Source organism: Pelophylax lessonae (assembly GCF_965119305.1).
Source record: "Pelophylax lessonae genome assembly, chromosome: 5".
NCBI lineage: Eukaryota > Metazoa > Chordata > Amphibia > Anura > Ranidae > Pelophylax > Pelophylax lessonae.
The window spans coordinates 39,046,413-39,070,951 of NC_138772.1; positions in this window are offsets into that span (position 1 = coordinate 39,046,413).

A 24,539-nucleotide genomic window follows, 5' to 3' on the forward strand; every position below is an offset into this window, starting at 1 on the left:
AAGAGGAGGAAAGCTATCAGCTTGGCTGCCGGCTTAGAGACCCTAGGAAACGGTAGGCCCAGTAGACAATGCAGGGGGTCCAGTGGCAAGTCAACTGCAACCAACACAGTGGTACTGCCCTCTTAGCTGCCAAGAGGAGGAAAGCTATCAGCTTGGCTGCCGGCTTAGAGACCCTAGGAAACGGTAGGCCCAGTAGACAATGCAGGGGGTCCAGTGGCAAGTCAACTGCAACCAACACAGTGGTACTGCCCTCTTAGCTGCCAAGAGGAGGAAAGCTATCAGCTTGGCTGCCGGCTTAGAGACCCTAGGAAACGGTAAGCCCAGTAGACAATGCAGGGGGTCCAGTGGCAAGTCCAAACCCACCACAGCTTGGAGTGTTTCCATCACCATTGACCAAAAAGGTCGTACAAGGGAACATGTCCAAAAAATATGATAAAGAGAGCCCCTCTCCTCCCCACACCGCCAACACTCCCACCAGCGGAACAGGAGGGACTCATCCTGTGAAGGCGGACCGGGGTCCTATACCAAAACAGAAGAATCTTTAGAGCGGCCTCTCTCTGCGCCACAAAACGAGATGATTTAAAGGTGGCCGTCCAAATTCTATTCCACATAGGCAATGTAATTGGTCGATCCAGTATCCCAGACCACTTGCGCATGTAAAAGTGGGAGTCCTCAGTAAGTGGAGCAGCATCATGTAAAATATTATAAATTGAGGACACCAAATGACCCTGGTGAGGACCACGACCACACAACATTTCAAAGGCCGTGGGCCTCTCCAGGGCAAGTTATGGTGACAACGTCCTAAATAAATTGCGTATTTGGAGATAAAAATAAAAAGAGTGTTTTGGAAGAGAAAATTTCTCTCAAAGTTTTTCAAGAACTCGCACGATTTTAAACCCGCATATCAGTGTGAGTTCAAGGGCTAAGTCATGACTCCTGATTTCTATACATGTTTCTATTCAGAGGCGTAGTCACTACTGATACCATGACAGCCAGGGAACTGGTATTTTCATGTAAGTGATGCCAGCCTCTATACTACTTATTGACTTCCTTTAAACCAGGGGTGTCAAACTGAATTTCATTGTGGGCCACATTAGCATTATGGTTGCCGTCAAAGGGCCAGCTGTATCTGTTAAACTAGATGTCAAGAGCCCCCCCCCCCCCCCCACCATCAGAAGTTAGGAGTTCCCCACCCTCCCTTAAATAACAGTGCACCCCCTTACCTTGTGCTGCTGCAGAAAGTCTGGAGGAGGACCTGAGGAGATCTGGAGTCTGCTGTCTGAGATCAAGGGAAGTGGAGAGGAGGGGGTACTGCAGCTGCACAGAGAGGCACAGGATCTGTAGGAGGATTTCTGTCTCGGCAGAGATGGGGAAGAGGGGACAGATTTGAGCCTCTCTGTGGCTACATGGAGAAGTGCAGTATCTTGTGGATGAGACAAGGTGAGGGCAACAATGAGTGCCGGTTCACATATATGCGATGTGGGAACCCTGCGAACCCCGCATCGCATTCAAATCGCAGGCAGTTCACACTGCCATATGCAAATCGCTCGGGGTGTCAATCAGGGCTGCTGATAGAAATCACGGGGCCCCATACAGCCTACCTGGCAGGGCCCCCCTCGAATATATCAAAACAAAATTTTCACTATAAATATACTAAAATAGGGGGCGTGGCCACGAGCGGCATGTGAGAGAACGTTTCTCACCGAGCTTCCGCTCTTGCAGTGCCAAATTACAGTGCAAATAGGTATTGAATGATGAATAAAAATACCATTAATTGATAAAAAATAAAGTGCAACGTGCAATTAATGTGCAAAAAATCATGTGGTACCCCTGCTTCGTGGGTTGCATAAATAATACAATGAGTGAAAAATACAATAAATATATAAATAGTGCCAGTCCAATATATATGCAATATATGCAGTGATATTCCAATAAATAGATAATAGCAACAAAAGTCCAAAGAAGTCCCAAAAAGTGCTTGAGTGCCAAGAGGAAGGTGCAAAATCATGCCATCAATCCAGTGCAGTGAATAGTGCCGATCCTCCCCCTTTGGATATTCAACTTACCGGACTGAGATGACCCCTAAGCTATATAGCTAAAAGGGTCGTCAGAGCTTGTGTCCCAGCTCCCGCTCTTACCCGGTCTTTGATCCTGTTCCCGGTCACCGCTGAAGCTCTGCCCCTTTGTGAATACCCGGAGCTCGTTCTGTCTCCGGGGGATGCAACGCCGCAAACCGCGGGAGGACACCGCAATGCCAGGGCCTCAAGATGGCGCCGCAGCGGGCCTTTCACAACAGCCTGCCAGACCGGCAAGCAGCCCAAATCTGCGCTGAAGGAGCCGCAGTGCGATATGCGCTTTTACACACAGAAGTCCCCTGGACCAGCGGAGAAGGAGGTTGGTGCCTCCACGCTGGCTGACTGTACACATGGGGATGTGGACTGTGAATCTGAGACCCGGGGGCTGCTGGAGGGGGACCCGGGAGACGCTGCTCAGCCCACACTTGCTGACATACTAAGGGCTATACATAAATGTAATGCTTCTGTGGATCATATGAAGGAGCAGTTTGGCGGCCTGGCGGAAGCTGTGTCTCTCACAAGACAGGACCTCCAGAAAGTTAGAGAGCGCACCACAGCAGTGGAGGGGCGAGTCAGTGACCTGGAGGACCAACTACCCCCCTGACGCGGGACTCACAGCGAACTGCACGGCTGACAAGGGCCCTGGAAACGCGGGCAGAAGATATGGAGAATCGCCTCAGGCGCAACAACGTCAGAATTGTGGGTCTCCTTGAGAAGGTTGAGGGCAGAGATCCCACGGAATTTGTTGAGACCTGGCTGACAGACATTGTTGGCAATAATGCATTTTCTTCCTTGTATGCTGTGGAGAGAGCCCACAGGGTCCCCCCTCGCCCCTTGCAACCGGGCCGCCCTCCGCGCACCATGCTGACACGCCTGCTTAACTATAGAGATAAAGAGACTATCCTTCGGCTGGCGAGGGAACGCCGGGATGTCCAATTTAATGGAGTACGGGTCTCTTTTTACCCCGACTTCTCTGCAGAAGTTCAGAGGAGCAGGGCGAGGTTCTCAGTGGTTAAGCAGTGTTTGCAGAAACTACAGGCCTCATATGCCATGTTGTACCCTGCGAAGCTCTGGATAAATATACTAAAATCGTTCTTAGACGACACAAAGAAGCTGTGTGAATTAACCCTTTTTTAATTGTTTTTTTACATTTTTAAAAAAATATTTTATGATTAAAAAAAAAATGTTAAAATGTTTTATTATTATTTAATTTTACATTTTGTTTAATTTTTTAAAAAATTTTTACATACTGTTATTTTTTTTACAGGACAGAAAAGCCAGCAGCTTCCGCGGGGTGCCCTGTGTCTGTGTCTCTCCCTGCAGCAGCTGAAAGCCAGCGGGAGGGAGAGAGATCCGTTTTCAGCTGCTGCAGAGAACCACACAGGGCATCCTGTAATTGTCCCTCTGTCTGCCTACACTGACTCCCTGTGCTGTTAGGGCCCCCCTGTGTGCCCAGGCCATCTACAAGAGGACTGGCGATCCCCCCCATCAGCGGCCCTGGTGTCAATACAAAGTTAACGACATCCCCAGATCAGTTCGCATATCGCAGTGCGAACATTCAGTTCGGATATGAATCTGATTGCATAGGTGTGAACCACCATGCGATCCGATTCTGCTGCAGACCCAAAAAAGAGTCCTGTGCGAGTTGTGTCCGAATGCGATGCGAAATTAGCTATACTATCTGTATGGCTAAATTTGCATTGCATGTGATTTGCAGAGCAGTGCGCCCCAAATCACATACAATGTCTGTCATTGCATATATATGAACCGGGACTGAGGGGGTTTGCCGCAGCTGCAGGAGAGGTGCGAGGGCCACATGAAATGGCCTGGAGGGCTGATGGAGAAGGGATGGGGAGGAGTAAAGAAGGATGCTGTGCAAACACCCGTCATTCTCCTTATAAACCAGTGATGTCACTGGTTTTCAGGGTGGCAGTGGCTTGACCTGCAGTGCCCAGGGTTGTCAGGGTGCCATTGGCTTGACCCACACAGTGCCCAGGGTTGTCATGGGGCCAGTGGCTTGACCCACACAGTGCCCGGGGTTGTCAGGGTGCCAGTGGCTTGACCCACATGGTGCCCAGGGTTGTCAGGGGGCCAGTGGCTTGACCAGCACAGTGACTAGGGTTGTCAGGGTGCCAGTGGCTTGACCTGCATAGTCCCCAGGGTTGTCAGGGCACCAGTGGCTTGACCAGCACAGTGCCCAGAGCTGTCAGGGTGTCAGTGGCTTGACCCACACAGTGCCCGGGGTTGTCAGGGGGCCAGTGGCTTAACCAGCACAGTGACCAGGGTTGTCAGGGTGCCAGTGGCTTGACCCACACAGTGCCCAGGGTTGTCGGGAGGCCAGTGGCTTGACCAGTACAGTGCCCAGGGTTGTCAGGGTGCCAGTGGCTTGACCAGCACAGTGCCAAGGTTTATCAGGGTGCCAGTGGCTTGACCAGCACAGTGCCCAGGGTTTATCAGGGTGCCAGTGGCTTGACCAGCACAGTGCCCAGGGTTGTCAGGGGGCCAGTGGCTTGACCAGCACAGTGCCCAGGTTTGTCAGGGTGCCAGTGGCTTGACCAGCACAGTGACCAGGTTTGTCAGGGTGCCAGTGGCTTGACCAGCACAGTGACCAGGTTTGTCAGGGTGCCAGTGGCTTGACCAGCACAGTGTCCAGAGTTGTCAGGGTGCCATTGGCTTGACCCGCACAGTGCCCAGGGTTGTCATTTGTACCAATGGCTTGACCCGCACAGTGCCCAGGGTTTTCAGGGTGCCAGTGGCATGACCCGCATAGTGCCCAGGGTTGTCAGGGTGCCAGTGGCTTGACCAGCACAGTGTCCAGGATTGTCAGGGTGCCAGTGGCTTGACCAGCACAGTGCCCAGCGCTGTCAGGGTGCCAGTGGCTTGACCAGCACAGTGCCCAGGGTTTCCAGGGTGCCAGTGGCTTGACCCGCACAGTGCTCAGGGTGGTCGGGGTGCCAGTGGCTTGACTAGCACAGTGCCCAGGGTTGTCAGTGTTCCAGTGGCTTGACCCGCACAGCTCCCAGGGTTGTCAGGGTGCCAGTGGCTTGACCCGCACAGTGCCCAGGGTTGTCAGGATGCCAGTGGCTTGACCAGCACAGTGCCCAAAGTTGTTAGAGTACCAGTGGCTTGACCCACACAGTGCCCGAGTTGTCAGGGTACCAGTGGCTTGACCCACACAGTGCCCAGAGTTGTAATTCTACAAAGTAAAAACCTGTGGCAATTTGTTGCCATTTTGCCAAGGCACCCCTGAAGAACCCAGGAGGCAAACCGGGCTAGCACCCTTGTTGAAAAAGGCTGCTTTAAACCATTAACTTGAATTGTGCAGCTCTTTATTCTGTTTATTTTTAGGTCAGTGTTTACTTAAAAACAGCTCAGCGTTTAAATAATAACAATTAAAAAAAACAAACATCAGATGAAAAAAAGGCAGCCTTATGAATCATTGATATATTTTTATTGATTTTGTATCTCTTACCAAAAGTGCAATTAAATAAACCTGCAAACACGGCACAGCCCCGCCAGGAGGAATCATTCGCTGCTTTTCACCTTGGGACATATTGTCCCTTGTTACCGAACCTCGGGGACAGAAGGCGAAACCGGAGGGTGCAACAGCGGGGAAGCGAAAACCTGATGAAATCGTTTTCGTTTAATGAAGGTACGGCCTATGGCCTCCGCAGCTATGCCATATGTTTGAGAAAAAAAAAAAATGTTAATCCCTTTCAGCTCCAATACATTTTTTTTTCTCATTGTCGCTGTGAAAAAAAAAAAAGGGGGGGGGGGGAGCTTTGCGATCGCCGCAAGAGTACGATATCACACATACAAAAGAACAGAACAGCCTGGTGTTGTTTACACACCTATTACACATAATAATTAAAACCTAAACGCAGCGAATTAATTACACCTTGTAGGAAACGTACGCTTTATTTAAAAATAAAAAAAAAAATTTAAAAAAAATCAACAAGGAAAGGGTCAAAGTGGAACAAGTGAATAATTAATCAGCAAGATAACGGAGTTGCCAAATAAAGCAATTGTTAGTATATGACTGAAGACCTTAGAATCAATAGAAGCTTTAAATATAGAACATGGAACGGGGCTGAAGGATCTGCTGTAGCAGCTTCCACTAATTGTGTCAATTATTATGGCTGACGTGAGTGCTAGTTAGCTAGATACATGACATTTCTAGACCGAAAAGAACATACATAGTTGTTAGCAGGCTGTCTACTAATTAGGCTCAACAACACATTATCTCTTTAAACTAGAAAACTTGGTAACCTCTCTTTTTAATGAAACCCGCACAAGGGGCTAAACGGACATTTGTCAACTGAAAGATATGGCGTGTGTTTTTTTTTTTAATAAGTATATATTTTGAATCACTAGCCTGTTGGAAAATGTACGTTTTCTTTTTAAATTTTTAAAAATCTTTTCTTGTGTGAGTTTTATAAATGTAAGCAGGGCTGTTTTTTCAGCGGGAATGCAGGGGAACGCAGTTCCGGAACCTCCAGTTTGCTGTTACAGGCATACCCCACTTTTAAATACACAATGGGACCAGAGCATGTATGTAAAACGAAAATGTACTTAAAGTGAAGCAATACCTTTTTTCATTTCTCAATGCATGTAAATACACTAGCTCAATAGGAAATCTTGGTCAGCTTGACATGGCATTGCTCCCAAACCATGTGACAAGGACACCAAGCTTGGGGAGCATGTTAATGGGATCCAGGACTATGACATAGTAGATTACCTAGGCAAGCTGGCCAGCCACAAACAGGATATGTTGTAGCCCTGGGTCCCCTCTCGGTGCTCCCTAAGTTTGGTATCCCTGTCACTTATGGTTTGGGAGCAGTGCCATGTCAAGCTGACCAAGATTTCCTATAGACGCCAATGTTAAAAACCGGGAATAGTGTCATGCCAAGCTGAACAAGCTGTGTCCTTACTCGCGAATGTACTTAAAGTGAGTGTACTTAAAGTGGGGTATGCCTGTATGCAATGGCAAAGGGGTGCTGGGGTCAGTGGGGTGAGCTGAAGGGCCTATTGATGCTGGCTGCTGGGGGATCTATTGTTGCTGGAGGGCATTTTGTGGTGGGTGGGGCTATTGTTACAGTGGAGGATTTATTGTTGCTGGGGGGATCTATTGTTGGGGGGGCTCTATTGTTGCTGATTTCAGGGGATTTATTTTACTGCTTTTCTTGTTACCATTAACGAATTCCATACAAACTACTTAGCACAAGAAAATGATACTTGGTTCTGTATTCTCTAAATTAGGTGGTGCTGGAAGGTGGGTAGGGGGTGGAACCAAGGGATGGTGCTCAGAGGGGGGTAGGGGGTGGAACCAAGGGATAATGCTGGGAGGTGGGTAGGGGGTGGAACCAAGGGATGGTGCTCAGAGGGGGGTAGGGGGTGGAACCAATCGATAATGCTGGGAGGTGGGTAGGGGGTGTAACCAAGGGATGGTTCTCAGAGGGGGGTAGGGGGTGTAACCAGGGGATGGTGCTGGGAGGTGGGTAGGGGGGTGTAACCAAGAGATGGTTCTCAGAGGGGGGTAGGGGGTGGAAGCAAGGGATGGTGCTGGGAGGTGGGTAGGGGATGTAACCAAGGGATGGTGCTCGGAGGTGGGTAAGGGGTGGAACCAAGGGGCGGTGCTTGGAGGTGGGTAGGGGGTGGAACCAAGGGACGGTACTCGTAGGTGGGTAGGGGCGGAGACGAGGGGTGACTCAGAAGTGGGGAGTTCCACCACCTATTCTCTGAGAAAAAAAAGCCCTGAATGTAAGACTTGTATTTTGACCACTTTGCTGTTCCGTATTTCTAAGATTTCATATTTCACAGGTTGGTGATCTAGATCAGGTAGATAATTGGGGGGGGGGGCTGTAACCAAAAAACCTGGCACTATCCCCTATGCAAATTATAAAAGGGTAAAGGCCCGTACACACGATAAGAAAATCTGAACGGAAAATTTATCCGACAACCGATCTGCCGATTTTTCGGATTGTTAGTATGGTGCTTTCGACAGCCGACTCAGACTTTTCGTCCAAAAAAAAAATCCTGACGTGCAAGGTATATAATTTTTATCGTCCGTCAACACAAAGTCCGATTTTCGTCTCATTAGTACAGTTTGACGGAAAAAAATCTTATGAGCAAGACTAGGCATGCTCAGAGACAAAAGAACACATACAAAGCAATCCAACACATGACATCAATTCTGAAGTAGAATTCTGTCGTACGGGAAAATTTGTATGAAAATAACCTCTTCACTTTCCACATCAGACTAGCATGCCACAAAAAACAGACGACAGATCATTCGATAATCTGATCGTGTGTACGGGGCTTTAGTCACCATATCTCCTCAATCTGAAGAGATGATGGGAGAAAGGGGATTTTTAACCACTTTTGACCTCTGAAGACGTCAACGGAATGACGAAACGCGCATAAGGTGGAACACGCTGTGACGTCACGGGAGCTGAGTGGAGCGCTTACGGTGTTCACCGCTCTCAACTCCAGGGCTCCGTCTGTGACGCTATACACTGCTGTTTTTTGTGCCTATATCGGCTTGTTTTTTATCTTGGAAGCAAATTAAACATTTTTAAACCATAATACACCATTCGGAGCTTTCTTTCTGTCCCCCTACTCGGTCGCATGCATGGATGGAGAGGAGTGAGGGCTGAGACTGCTGAACCCTAGAGTGGGACCTTTCCTGGCCCAAGTACCCAAAGAAACGCTGTCCAGTCTTAGTGCCATAAGGCATATACTGTAAGACCCATTACCTCTGGTGAGTGAGCATTTCTGTTACTCTTCACGGTGGAAATCGAGTGTCATCCTAAGACCATTTGGAAGTCGGGCACAGAGCACTTGCACTTTTCACCAAAACAATCCTGAACTGTTTACACAAAAAGTCACTATGATATATAGATATATATGATATATATATGATATATACTGTATATAGAGTCTTATGAACTCTATATATGAACTTTTTTGAGCACCTATTGGGACAATAAGCACATAGTACGTCCCTCACCCTATTAATTGTATTCATACTGTACTGAATTTCATTTATGAAGATATTTATGTATTTATTTACTATAATTTGTATTGATTTACCGTTTGTACTTTGGCAGTATATGTTCACACCATAACAAATAGCAAGCGCTATAGGTAGCCCCTATCTTGAGGCTATACACTTTCACTTCACACTCCATACTATAGCAGCTGCTTATTTCCACATTTATACATTTATACTTATAAAAATAATCTTTATTTTTTAACTAATTTCAATCCATTTGGCACGAGGGATATACTCTTAAGCCCCGTACACACGAGTTGAAATTCGGCCGGGGATTTTCGTCCGACGACCGATTTGCCAATTTTCGGCTTGTTAGTATGATGCTTTCGACAACCGACTCCCACTTTTCGGCCGAAAAAATCCTGGTGTGCAGGCTATATAATTTTTGTCGACCATCAAAACACGTCCGATTTTCGTCTCATTAGTACAGATTTCGATGGGGAAAAATCTTAAGAACAAGACTAGGCATGCTCAGAGATGAAAGAACACATAGAAAGCAATCCAACACATGACATCACTTCTGAAGTAGAATTCTGTCTAAAGGCCCGTACACACGTACCGATCGTCGGCATACAAACGTCGGTGGACGAAGGATCTGCCGATTGTACGCGTGTTAGTATGGTGCCTCCGACAGATGTCTGCGCACAATCCGCGGACAAAAGTCTTTCTTGCAAACATGAAAATATTTGTATGCCGACACCAGAACGGACGATTGTTCGCCTGTCAGTACACAATTCTGCCGACACACAGCTACAAATCCCAACACGCATGATCAAACCAAATGAGTTCCCGGAAGAATTTTCTCTAGTAAACTCAACATTTTATTCAGAAAGAACTTTCGGCTCGCGGAAGTCCAAGAAATAGGTGAAATGCGGAGCACATGCTCATCTTGATAAATGTGAGAAGAAGGAAGATGCTGCTCATAATGCCATACTTTTCTAATAAAAAGGCATGTGTTCTGTTATGATGAAGATAATGTTTGTCTATTCTATCTGTTCTATCAAATTTTAGAATTAAATAATTTGAACTCTTCACCATTATTTTTGTATTTTCACACCAAAGATCTAACTATTGATATGACCCTTTATTCTTTTATGAATTAATGTCTAAAACATATTTTTCAGGTTATGCATAATATTAAACATGTTAACAAATTCAGATAGGCCATTTTTTATTTTCAATTTTCTTTATTTTTTGGATCTCAGCAAAAAAAAAACAAAGCAAACATCAATACTTTCCGTATAATAAACTAAACATAAAAAAGTTCCATTTGGACAAAATTAAACTAGAAACTGGCAAACAGGGGTAAAATAAATAATAGGGGGTTACACAAATTAAAGTTGCTGGTAACTGTAATCAGGTTGCCATGAGGGCAGGTTTGGATCCTGCTGGCCATATTGCCACTGGCCATGTGGCATTTGGCGAGGTGGTGGGTGTTGTGGAGGTGGAGGTGGAGGTGGAGGTGGAGGGCACGGGTGCTCCTGGCATGCATGGCTGTGCTCAGTAAGTATGCCGTTTTCAGCGTTTTGCAGCACATCCAGAATAATTTTTCTGGCATACTGACACTGCCTGAGGTCCACCTTATCCAGGATTTTGGCAGTCATATTCCCGAAGGACTCATTGGCCTCCGGTTTCCGACGTAGGGCTATGGTGGCCTCCTGGATAAACTCGTCGGTGATGTCATCCACGTGCTTCCTCTTTTGCCTCCGTTTGGCAGGAGGAGGTGGTGGTGGAAAGAGTTCCGCAGGCTCCTCAGGCTCCACAGGCTCCCCAGGCTCCTGGCTGCAACCTGGCTCCTCCTCAGTGACACTTCCCTGTTGATGAAATGAACAATTGATTAGAATGTTATAGTGTATATAAAAATGCATGTTTGTTATATTATTGTGAACAAATAGCAGACTTTACATACAGTGGCATATCTAGGGTCTCCAGTGCCCTTGTTGAGGAGCTGTATTTGGCAACAACCCCCCCCCCCCCCAAGATCAATGTAAAACTGTAACCCACCCCCCCAAAAAAAAATTAAAGGGCATTAAAAGTTTCTAATTTGCCCCTTGTTTGCCCAGTGTAGAGCTCTCTAGTGGGCAATCATTGTCTCAGGTGTGAAAAAGAAAGAGAGGGTTGAGAGCTAGAGAGAGGGAGAGAAAGAGGGGGTGTGAGAGAGAGAGGAGGGGGTTGCAGAGAGAGAGGGGCCTGAACTTGCAGAGGACTTGATGTAGGGCATTGAGGGTGAAGCAGTGCAGGGAAACATGAATAAGGAAGCCACCTGCCTTGCTGACCCAGAGTGAGAGACCAGAGACATGGAAGCAAGGATGGATGGATCATTTGCAGGAGCTGTTAGTTTTGTATTAAAAAAGGTTGAGCCAGAGGAATGCTGAGGCTACAGCAGTGTTTCTTAGGACCAGAGGTGTGCTGGGGATGCAGCAGTGTTTGTAAGACCAGAGGTGTGCTGGGGATGCAGTGAGAGGCAGTCTCAGTCTCCTGGTCTTTTGGCTCAGCTGCTCTCAATGTTTTACACCTGCATGAAGCAGCTCTCAATGTTTTACACCTGCATGAAGCTGCTCTCAATGTTTTACACCTGCATGAAGCTGCTCTCAATGTTTTACACCTGCATGAATCCGCCTGCAAACTGGGGGTTCTGGGGTGTGCAGGCTGAGTGGATTGTTAAAATAAACAATAAAACAATGCCAATGTTTTTGTGACCCACCCCCCTTGGCCTGCGCCCCTGGCGGTTGCCTGTCATGCCAACCCCTTGCTATGCCCGTTTACATAAAGGGTCAATTATGGTTTAGCTTATAATTTTGTTACATGATTACATTTTAGCAGACAATATATTGTGAAATGCCATACCTGAGTAAAACTCTCCTCCAGGAAATCCTCATCCTGGCTTGGATCTACCGACACTGAGCCCTCTGCCGAAGTAGAAGGCAGTGTAGAAATTGACGGCCTGGATTCCATGGTGTCTGCCAGGAACCGCATGTTATCATAGTACCACAGCCGTGGTACATATACATTCCGTGCCCCTGCTCCAGACTGGGTGGAATCTTCTATTTTTTTTAACTCCCGCCTGTAGGCAGTGCGAATACTGTTTATTTTTTTGCGGATATAATCAAAATTTGCCCCAGGACAGACGGGCTTGTAGAAGGCCACCAAATGTTCCATGGCCTGTTTTCTGAGTTTTCGATTTTTATAATCTGCGGACTTGACTTGCCACAAACAGGGCAGTTGCCTGAACTCATCAATAAAACTTATTAAAAAGTTGTGGGTGGTGAAATTGTCCACCATATTGCAGGACAGTATATGCCTGCAAGACACAAAACAACACAAAACATATTAAAATAGCATGTATTTTGGCACATAATAAAGATATTCCTAATAAAAGCTGTATAGGGCCCAAAACACACACTTTCTATTAAAAGAGTCGTACCTTTGTTTGTGTGGAAAAGTCGTGATTCGCCGCTCGATCGTGCTCCAACTCTCGATATGTCCGCTAGCGAATCGTCGGCCGAACGATCTGGCGTCCTTTAAATACAGCGCAGGCGTCAACTCCTCCTCCAGTGGCGGGCTTGTGCAGGGGTGTGTACATGCCGAAGATCAGGCCTACATGCGGCACTCACACCTGAGGCAGTGGAATAATCATTGTTTAATTACGAACCATGTCTCAACAATCTGGGAGCTCAATTAGTGGGGGCCGAAGTGATTGGGCCACCCGAAAATCAAGGGCTACACCCATGTCAAAGCCAGAAATGGTGGAGATGGTCTCCATTTTAGAAAAAATGGATTACGATGGAAAGTTGGCAAATTACGATCGGCCCAATGCCAGGAAAGATGGCATCATGGACAAGGTGGTGGCCTGTTTGGTCAAAAAATTCGGTGTCGAGCGATCGAAAGATCAGATTCGGAAACGGTGGTCTGACCTCAAACACCGTGAGCAGGATCAGCTTTCCCAAATCCATCGGATTTTGAAAAAAAGTAAGTTTTATTTTTTTTTTTTTTTTTAATCATGCAATATGTTTTTTATAATTTGGTGTATGTTGTATTAACATGTCTAGATTATAATGTCTATGTAAAAAGTTAGATTACTCATTTTAGTTGTCATGTCGTGATTTGATCGATCTATTGTTGATGTTTTAGTATATGACATTAAAAGTCAGGAAGCCATAGTTAAAAATATATGTATTGTGTTGCAACGAACGTTCTTTCCTGCACGAATCTTCTCAGCAAACATTCCTATTAATCACAGATTATTATTCAAACCTTTAAATAGGAGAAAAACGTAAACTCCGTGCCAAACAATGGGAAAGGAGGAGGAGAGGTTTGGCAGCTCCATCGGCAGTTGTGGAAGAAGAGGAGGACATGGGCCCAGATGGTGGCACAGATTCCACTAAAGGTAATTGGTTCCTATGCACTGTCAAACATTAATGTACCATATTTTTCGTAGATAACCATGTACATGTCTTCATATTTGTTACTAAAAGAGCTATCAAGCAGGGCACCATGTCCTAACAAATGTACCTCTTGTGACTTTTATGATATGGCCAATGTTTTGTATTATGTAGATGAAGACATTATGCCTGAGGTGATTCTGGTGGAGCCTACAAGTGACCAGACACCAGAGCAACAAGAAGGTTGGTAGTCACAGATTTTTGTGTAGTGGGATCATAGAAATATGTGTATTTGCAATGATTGTTTAACCTTATATTCTTGTATTCCCTTACAAATTTACATTGCAGATGTTGCGTCATGCCAGGATGTGGCATCCCCAGCCAGGTCTGAACCAATATCTCCTGGCAACTTGCCAAGCAGCATGGAAGCCACTTCAGAAACTGTGGAGGAACCAGGACCAAGTGTCCAAGAGCCAATTGTGTGCCCACGTAGGTTTTTGCAGAATGATTTTTATCAGTGTTATTTTTAGCCTCCAATTTACAACACTAGTTCCCTATGGGAGCCTCTTTATTTGAATGGAAGTCGCACCGTAAGTCGGATCAGGATGCTCTGACTTGCGGGGCCACTTGCGTTGTGAAGATTTTTGAGGGGGAACTACACCCAAAAATTGAACAACCCACCGTGGGTGTCCCCCCAAGTTCACAACCAGGCCTTTTGTGTGTGGTATTGAGTTTGAGGGTATGCCCACAACAAAAAGACAGCGTGGGTTACCCCCAAAACCCCTACCAGACCCTTATACAAGCATGCAGCTTGTCAGGCCAGGAAAGAGAACGAGCAAGCGGACCAAACACCCCCTGGACCACAGCAGGACACATGCCCTCAACATGGGGGGGTTTTGTTGCTTTGGGCCAGGGGGCCTCTGCACCGCACACCCAAAAGCACCTTACTCCCATGTAGAGGAGGACAAGAGCCTCATCCCCACAACCCTGTCTGGTGGTTTTGGGGGGTCATGCGGCCAGGGGGTTCCTAGGACTTTGGAAGCAACCTTTAACAAAGGGTGGCCCCCAGATCCCAGACCCCAATCACTATGTGAATGGGTATGGGGTACATAGTACCCCTACACATTAACCACATAAATGGAAGTGTATGTGAATAACGACAGGAGACGTTTATGAAATGTTCTTAAATATCTTCATCCGGTCTTCTCCACTCTGCTCTTTGGATCTTCTCCTCTCCACTCTTCTGCTGTCCAATCTTCTGCTCTTATGTTGTCTGCTCTTTTGCCCTAGGCTCTTCTTCTTCCTCCTGTCCTCCTCCAATGCTGTTGCCGTGCATTCTGCCCGTCTCTGGTCTCTGCATCTTAATATATATACATTACAACCATGCCCTCACAATGACGTCATCATGCGTTCACACCCCTAATGAATATATAGTAAGCTCAGGAGACCGGCAGAATCATCAGCAACAGCATCGGAGGAGGACAGGAGGAAGAAGAAGAGCCTAGGGCAAAAGAGCATAAGAACAGGGTAGGTATTAACTCGAGAGGAATTTAAGATTACCTGGACACCAAATGTTTCTCTATTATTATGACCTCATGTAGGTGATTCACATTGACTCATTTTTTTTTAATTTTTACAGACCATGTTTTACATAGTTGCACATTAGCCAAATTGACCCGTGAGGCTCTCCAATGCTGCGCAGACCTGGAACAAATAAAGGAGACTGCAACGGCATTACAAATCAAAATGCGCAATTTTGTGGACATGATTGGCAAATTTTAAGCCACAATTTTACTAGGTTTTTAATGTTTGTATTGGGATGTTCCTGATGTTACAATTTTTTTAGAATGTTTTAGGGCATTTTAATTACACTCAGATGTTAAAGAGTGTACCCAAGTTTGGGAAAAGCACTTTACAACACCCTAACCCTAACCCTAACCCTAACCCTAACCCTAACCCTGTGAATGTTTGATACTAAAACGTTTTTACATTCAACAATGTGTGTTCAATTCTTTATTAGACTTTAGTTGGGGGGTCGAGGTCTAAAGCTGTGTAAAGAAGCACTAAATGTATGATGGCTGTCCTATTCCCATATTTACATGTTAATGAAAGCATTTTGGTCACTGCCATATGCGAGTTGCTGGAGGTGTCAATGAAATGTTAAAGATACCCCCAGTTTTAACGCATATCACAGTGCGATCTGACATTTCACACAGGATCGGATCACACAAGTTTGAACGATTGTGCGATCCTATCCTGATGCGGCTGAATAAATGCATCATGTGCGACTTTTGTGCGAGTGCAGTGCGAATTGAGCCATACAAACTGTATAGCTGATTTTCGCATGAACATCTGATCGCATGTAATAAAGGAGCAGTGCGCTACGATATTACATGCCATCAGATGTGCAGTGTGAATTGAGACATACACTTTGTATGGCTACATTCGCACTGAACACGCATACAAGTCGCACATGACCCTTTATTTCTGATGTATCTGGATTGGATCGCACAGTGCTTAACACTTGTGGAATACAATCCTGTGCAAAAAGTAAGTGGCGGGTCACCCTTATGCAATGCTGGAAGGCTGCAAAGTCGCAGACTTCCCGCATCGCATAAGTGTGACTCAACACTCAAGGTACTAGCAGTCCTAGGATTCAATATGGCATTGATATTGCCAGTAGCAATCAGTGTAGGGAGATCAGTGTAATCTATAGTGTATTGCTTGTTCGTTGCTCTAGTTCACTTTCCATTACCTATATATATAACACTTTGAGATGAACAATGATCAAGTTTCACATAACACTGACATATCCTAACATTGGTGGGCAGTGAGAAGGATGTCATAAATGAACACAACATAACAGGTGTAGGTACTTTGTTAATACCCTAATGTATTATATGAAATATATAGTATGGGCAACTTCTGGACAATGAACACCAATGTAAGGTGACATTAGATGAACCTTGGGTGTGACCTAGTTCTCAATGTGACAGGGTTTGTGTACATTTTGTGGGGTGCATAAGGCCCTTGTATTTACACCACTGGCTAAAAAATAACACATGGCCATCATCACTTTGGATCAGCTGGTGAGAGACTACAGTCAAGAAACACACTGATGAATGTATTAACCCTTCCAAAGTCACACATATATAACACATGATTAACCCAAATAATTGTGTTTGGCATATGTGCCCAAATGATTATAATCCACAATACAGAATCATTGCAATTTTTGTTTAATGTGTTGAAAAATAATATATCTCTGACATTTATCTTGTGTGTCCAATCTTTAACAAGATTAATGGGTGTGTGACAGTGATTGCTGCCAGGACACAGCTCCTCTCCCCACGAAATAGTCCAGATATTCCTGGCGGATCTGACGGGCCCTGTGTGATGCCAATGCTGACCGTCCAACTTCCATTGACGTCATGGACTCCACTTGGTTAGAAGGTTGGGCCTCTCCACTTGTACCTGGCATAGCAGGGTCAGTATCCAGTTGCTGCAAGACATAATTTTGTGCATTCCTGCGTAGGAAGTTGTGCAAAATGCAGCAACACAAGACCACATTATCCACTTTGTACAGTGCCAGGTTTATGGACGTCAGGAATATCCGGAACCGGTTGGCCATTATCCCGAAGGCATTCTCCACAACTCTGCGAGCTCTGGACAACCGGTAGTTGTAAATCCTTTGGTCTGGGGTGAGGTTCCTCTGAGGGTAGGGCTTCATGAGATGCTCCCCAAGCGCAAAAGCCTCATCTGCGATAAACACAAAGCTCATACCCTCAACAGTTTGCTCCCTGGATGGCAGGTTCAGAGTGCCGTTCTTTAGACGACGAGCGAACTCCGTCTGATCAATAACTCCCCCATCCGAATTGCGGCCATTTTTGCCAATATCCAAAAAAATAAACTCATAGTTTGCATTAACTATGGCTAGCATGACTATACTAAAAAAACCTTTATAATTATAATAAAATGTGCCGGAATTCGGAGGGGGGACAATGCGGACGTGCTTCCCATCAATAGCACCCCCACAATTGGGAAAATTCCACTTCTCCAGAAATTGATCAGAAATCTCCAGCCATTGCTCTGCGTTTGAAGGAAACTGTGGGGAAAAAATAAAAAAAAAAAAAAATAAATAAAATTAGTGCTTGAGCACATCACATTATTAATTACACACACAGTTGTCTGTTAAATGCTTATGCAACTTGCTAAAAAAATATACAACAGGAAGGCAAAGGTTTGGATATGGGGATGTAACATCTACATACATTTCTTTTCAACCTCCTATTGTTCTTATATTGTAAAGGGCCATACACACTAGAAGATTCTCTGAAGACTTTTTCGTGCAGATTTACCTTTTCTATGTAGTGCAAGGGCCTACCAGATTGCATAGGATTTGAAAGTGTTTGTTGGACCTCATATTATTTGGTTTTGGTAAATCGGAAGGATAAATTGTTCTGACAATCTTCTAGTGTGTATGGCCCATTATACTCACCAGCTAGAGCTGAGATTTACAAACTACGGCCCTCCAGCTGTTGCAGAACTACACATCCCATGAGGCCTTGTAATTCTCTGACATTCACAGACATGACTAGGCATGATGGAAATTGAAGTTCGTGAACAACTGGTGGGCCATAGTTTGAAGACCTCTGAACTTGAGCTTTGGTATATGCTGACTTTGAGATTTAGCATGTGGGTGGGGGGATGGGTAAGTAAAACTGGGCATTTATACATCAATTAGGGCTTGTGGTCAGTGAAGGTTTTAACATCATTACATAAACATACAGAATCATAGGTGGGAATGGATGGACTGATGTATTTTAGATAAATCATTAACTAGGTACTAAAACATTGGCCAAGGAATAATTGTTTGAGGGAAAGCAATAAAATGACCCAAATTCAAAATACTGTTAACAGGCAATGCGTTTAGGGACACATAGGAGAGAATGGTGGGGTGGTTAGTGGGTAATTTTACAAATGGTTAAAGATAATCTACATCTTTACTACTATGTGCATGCGGACAGAGGGTAGTTTACAAATAATGGCCTGTGTCAATTGCTGTACATCCAAAAACATCATAATTCGGGTGAAACTAGTAATACATGTAATGTAATGTAAAAAATCAAACATACCTTGATATAGTCCTTCTGCAAGACCTTGATGATGGCAGAGCAGGTCTCAGGGATGATGACTCCAAGAGCTTGGGGGGAGATGCCTGTGGTGAACTTCAGATCCTGCAGGCTTCTCCCTGTTGCAAGATACCTCAACGTCGCAATTAACCTTTGCTCAGGAGTAATTGCAAGCCGCATACAAGTATCCTGCTTCAGAATATAGGGGGACACCAGGGCAAGAAGACGGTAAAAGATGGGATCCGTCATCCTCAAATAATTCCTGAAGTCATCAGGATTATTTTCCTGGAGCTCCCTCAGCAAGGACATATGAGAAAATTGATCACGGTTAAGCAACCAATTTTTCGTCCAGGAGGTCCGCTTCTTCTTCCTATTGCTCGTACGTCGTCTCAGAGCCAAAACTCCAACACTAACGACAGCAACGGACGAATTCACGGTCGCCATAATAAATTCTCGAACGATGTCTCGGAAAATAGCGAAATGTCGTCAACCAAACAAATGCTACCGAAATCAGCGCGAGATGCCCAGAAGGGTCACGGCCAAACACTCACTTCCTCTTTTGTAGCGGCGAACGTGCGTGGAACGTAGTGACGTCATTTTCTGTCGGAAGACAAATGTCCTGGGCAAGTTTGGAGCACTTTTCAACAGACAAACAACAAACACACCAGCCGCGAACATTTGTAGGACGTTCCGTTGGCCGACGATCGGTACGTGTGTACGGGGCTTTACGGTAAAATTTGTGTGCAGTCTAGAGCACATTCCAACCAACAGACACCACTCTGGACAAAAGACGGACGACCGGTCGGCGGAAATTCGTTGCGTGTGTATGAGGCTTTAGTATATTCACCCCACATACATAGTTGTTAGCAGGCTGTCTACTAATTAGGCTCAACAACACATTATCTCTTTAAACTAGAAAACTTGGTAACCTCTCTTTTTAATGAAACCCGCACAAGGTGCTAAATGGACATTTGTCAACTGAAAAATATGGCGTGTGTTTTTTTAACCTCCCTGGCGGTATGATTCTTTTGGATTTTAGGTGCTGAAAGCGGTACCATTATTTTAGGTGCTGAAAGCATGTAATTCTTGTGAATGAGCAGCCCAAACCAACTGTATACATTTATTATACATATTATATATATATATATATATATATATATATATATATATATATATATATATATGTATGTATACATATATTATGTATACATATATTATATATATATATATATATATATATATATATATATATATATATATATATATATAATGTATACAGTTGGTTTGGGCTGCTCATTCACAAGAATTACGTGTATATATATATATATATATATATATATATATATATACATATATATGTGTATATATATATATATATATATATATATATATATATATATATATATAATATGTGTGTGTGTGTGTATATATATATATATATATATATATATGTATATGTGTATATATATATATACGTATATATATATATATATACTGTATATATATGTATATATATATATATATATATATACTGTATATATATGTATATATATATATATATAAAAAGTACAGTAAAACTGCAGGAAAGGGCACTGGGGGGCAATGTAATGTGATTTTATTTTATTTTGAACGATATCAGTGTGTTTGGTGCATTTTACATTCGAATTTGCCGCCGGTTCCACCCCCCGGCGGACGTCACGTCGCCGGAGACGGAAGCCGGGGCTCGCAGACGATCCGGAGAGAGCTCCGCCGCCGCACACCGCTCGCAGGCTTCGCTGGATCCCGGAGAAAAGGTAAGTAAAACCTCCTCCAGCATCCAGCGATCTTCTTAGCGCTACCCCGAGTGTGACTCGGGGTTACCGCTTTTGGCACTAAAATCTTACCCCGAGTCACACTCGGGAATACCGCTAGGAAGGTTAATAAGTATATATTTTGAATCACTAGCCTGTGGTTTTCGTTTTTTTAAATCTTTTCTTGTTATGTGAGTTTTATAAATGTAAGTCTTGTATATTGACCACTTTGCTGTTCTGTATTTCTATGATTTCATATTTCACAGGTTGGTGATCTAGAGCAGGTAGATAATTGGGGGGTGGGCTATAACCAAAAAACCTGGCACTATCCCCTATGCAAATAGAATTATAAAAGGGTAAGGGCTCTTTCACACGGATCCATGCTGCTCAGCGGGGGATCGATACACAGATCCCCGCTGAGCAGGAAGGTGACAGCTCCCTCCTCGCTCTGTGTGCAGAGAGGGAGGTGTCAGAGCCCCATGCATCTCTATGGGGGAATCGGATGAGAATGGACCGCCTGTCTGCTCTCATCCAATCCCATCCGATCCGATCCACTGGACGGATGGAAAATAGGGTTTCCATCCGTCCGGATTTAACGGACAGGATCGGATGCGGATGGCAGCGGGTGTCAGCGGAGATATCTCCGCTGACATCCGCTGCCCCGATCAGATCTGCCTAAAAAACTGACAGGCGGATCTGATTGGATCGCCCGTGTGAAAGGGGCCTAAGTCACCACATCTCCTCAATCTGAAGAGATGATGGGAGAAAGGGGATTTTTAACCACTTTAAGACCTGAAGATTTTCCCCCTTAATGACCAGGCCCTATTTTGCGATTCAGCACTGCGTTACTTTAACTGACAATTGCACGGTCGTGTGACGCTGTACCTAAATAACATTGATGTCCTTTTTTCCCACAAATAGATCTTTCTTTTGGTGGTATTTGATCACCTGTGCAATTTTTATTTTTTGTGTTATAAACAAAAAAAGAACAACAATTTTGAAAAAAAAAAAAAACAATATTTGTCACATTCTGCTATATAACATTCTCAAAAAAAAAAAAAAAAATGTAAAAATCAAAATTTTTTAACATTTTAGGCCAATTTGTTCTCTGATAAATATTTTTGGTAAATAAAAATCACGATAAGCGTATTTTGATTGGTTTGCGCAAAAGTTATTGTGTCTACTAACTACGGGAAAGATTTGTAATTTTTATTGTTTTTTGTTACTAGTAATGGCGGTGATCTGCAATTTTTTTGCGGGACTGCGACATTGCGGCGGACAGATCCGACCCCTAACTGACATTTTTGACACTTTTGGGGGTACCAGTGACATTACTACAGTAGTCAATGCTAAAAATATGCACTGTTACTGTAATAATGCCATTGGCAGGGAAGGGGTTAATACTGTTGGTGATCAAGGGGTTAAATGTGACCCTAGGGAAGTGATTCTAACTGTGGGGGGATTGGGCTTGTGAGATGACCAGAGAGACATGCGATCCTATATAGCAGGATCGCATGATATCTGTGATCATCCGAGGGAGAAGGACAGACGGCTGTGTTTACATCAGCCATCCGTCCTTCTCTGCCAGCGGGGGGGGGGGGGGGGATCGCCGGTGTCAGGCGGCAATCAGAGCCGCCTGACACTGGCACTGGCTTCCCCGCTGATGAGAGGGAGTGCGCTGGCGCGTGTGCTCACCCCCTAGCTCCTCCCAGGCGAGCGCCGTACATGTACGGGCCTTTGCCTGGGAGAGCCAGCCTACCGCAGTACATCTGCGGCGGCTGGTCGTCATGTGGTTAAGTGCCAAAAAAGAGTAACATATAAATATAATATATCTAAAAAGCACTAATTTTATTTATACAAAAAATGTTTCTCATTTTAAAAAAATATGTATCATTGAAACATATTATATCAACATGTATTTTGTCAGTTTCATGCAATCAATGTGTGGTCTGATGCATATGGATCTGATGTATATCGATCAACGCGTTTCATCCAAGTGAGGGGCTTCTTTAGGATCCACGTTTCAATATTGGTAAGTCAAATAACGCAAATGTTGGCCACAAGAATGTCACCAATTCATCTTGCCTTAACCACTTTAACCACCAGATTTACTGCTGCAGGCAGCCCCTCCTGCGTGAACCTACTTAGCTGTACGTCGGGCATGCACCTGCAGCTAGGGGGCGAGCACACTCCGCCGGCGGCACGCTCCCGCCCCCACTCAGCAGCGGGAACTTCGATGCACAGGGACGGCGGCTCCGATTGCCGGTGGGCACCCACATTCGTTCCCCGCTGGGAGAGAAGGACGGTCAGATGTTGTAAACACAGCTAGCCGTTGTTCTCTCTGGAATGATCCCAGAGCGCCTGTGATCCTTCTATATAAGATCACATGTCTCTATGATCATTTCAAAAGCCCGGCCCCCCACAGTTAGAAACACTCCCCTAGGCTTACATTTAAGCCCTTCATTACCCACTGTGTTAATCCCTTCCCTGCCAGTGTTATTAGTACAGTAACAGTGCATATTTATAGCACTGATTACTGTAGTAATGTCACTGGTCCCCCCAAAAGTGTCAAAAATGTCAGTTAAGGGTCCGATCTGTCCGCCGCAATGTCGCAGTCCCACTAAAAATAGCAGATCGCCGCCATTACTAGTAAAAAAAAACAATAAAAAATGACATAAATCTTTCCCGTAGTTAGTAGTCGCGATAACTTTTTGTGCAAACCGATCAAAATACGCTAATTGCTATTTTTTTTATCAAAAATATGTAGCCGAAAACAAATTAGCATAAAATGTTAAAAAATTTTGATTTTTAATTTTTTTTTTTTGGGAATGTTATATTGAATTGAATTGTCGCTCTTTTCTTATATAGAGCAAAAAATAAAAAAACGCGCAGGTAATCAAATACCCCCAAAAGAAAGCTCTATTTGTGGGGAAAAAAGGACATCAATTTTATTTGGGTACAGCGTTGCATGACCGCGCAATTGTCTGTTAAAGAGAACGCAGTGCGGAATCGCAAGAAATGGCCTGATCATTAGGGGGCAAATCCTTCTGGTACAGAAGTGGTTAAATAACTGCAGCCAAACAGGAAGATATATGTCCACAAGTTTTATTTATACAAAAAATGTTTCTCATTTAAAAAAAATATGTATCATTGAAACATAATTTATCAACATTGTTAACATGTGTTTTGACCATATTATGCAATCAATGCGTGGTCTGATGCATATGGATCTGATGTATATAGATCAACGCGTTTTGTCCAAGTGAGGGACTTCTTCAGGATCCACGTTTCAATATTGGTACATCAAATAACGCAAATGTTGGCCACAATGTCACCAATTCATCCTGCCTTAAATAACTGCAGCCTAACAGGAAGACATATGTCCACAGAAAATTGGGTAGGGGGGAGGGACCCTGTAACCAAAACAACTGTCACTATCCCTTATGCAAATAGAATAGTAAAAGGGTAAGTCCCCACATCTCCTCAAGATGAAGAGAGGATGGGAGAAAGGGGATTTTTAAGTGCCGGAAAAGAGCAACACATAAATACAAAATATCTAAAAACCACAAGTTTTATTTATACAAAAAATGTTTCTCATTTAAAAAAATATGTATCATTGAAACATATTATAGCAACATGTATTTTGTCCATTTCATGCAATCAATGCGTGGTCTGATGCATATGGATCTCATGTATATGGATCAACGCGTTTCGTCCAAGTGAGAGGCTTCTTCAGGATACACATTTCAATATTGGTAAGTCATATAACGCAAATGTTGGCCACATGAATATCACCAACTCATCCTGCTTTAAATAACTGCAGCCAAACAATAAGGCATATGTCCACAGATAATTGGGTGGGGGGGGGGGGGCTGTAACCAAAAAACCTGGCACTATTCCCTATGCAAATATAATTTTAAAAGGGTAAATCCCCACATCTCCTCAAGTTGAAGAGATGATGGGAGAAAGAGGATTTTTAAGTGCCAAAAAAGAGTAACACATAAATACAATATATCTAAAAACCACAAGTTTTATTTATAAAAAAAATATTTCTCATTTAAAAAAATATATATCATTGAAACATATTATATCAACATTATCAACCT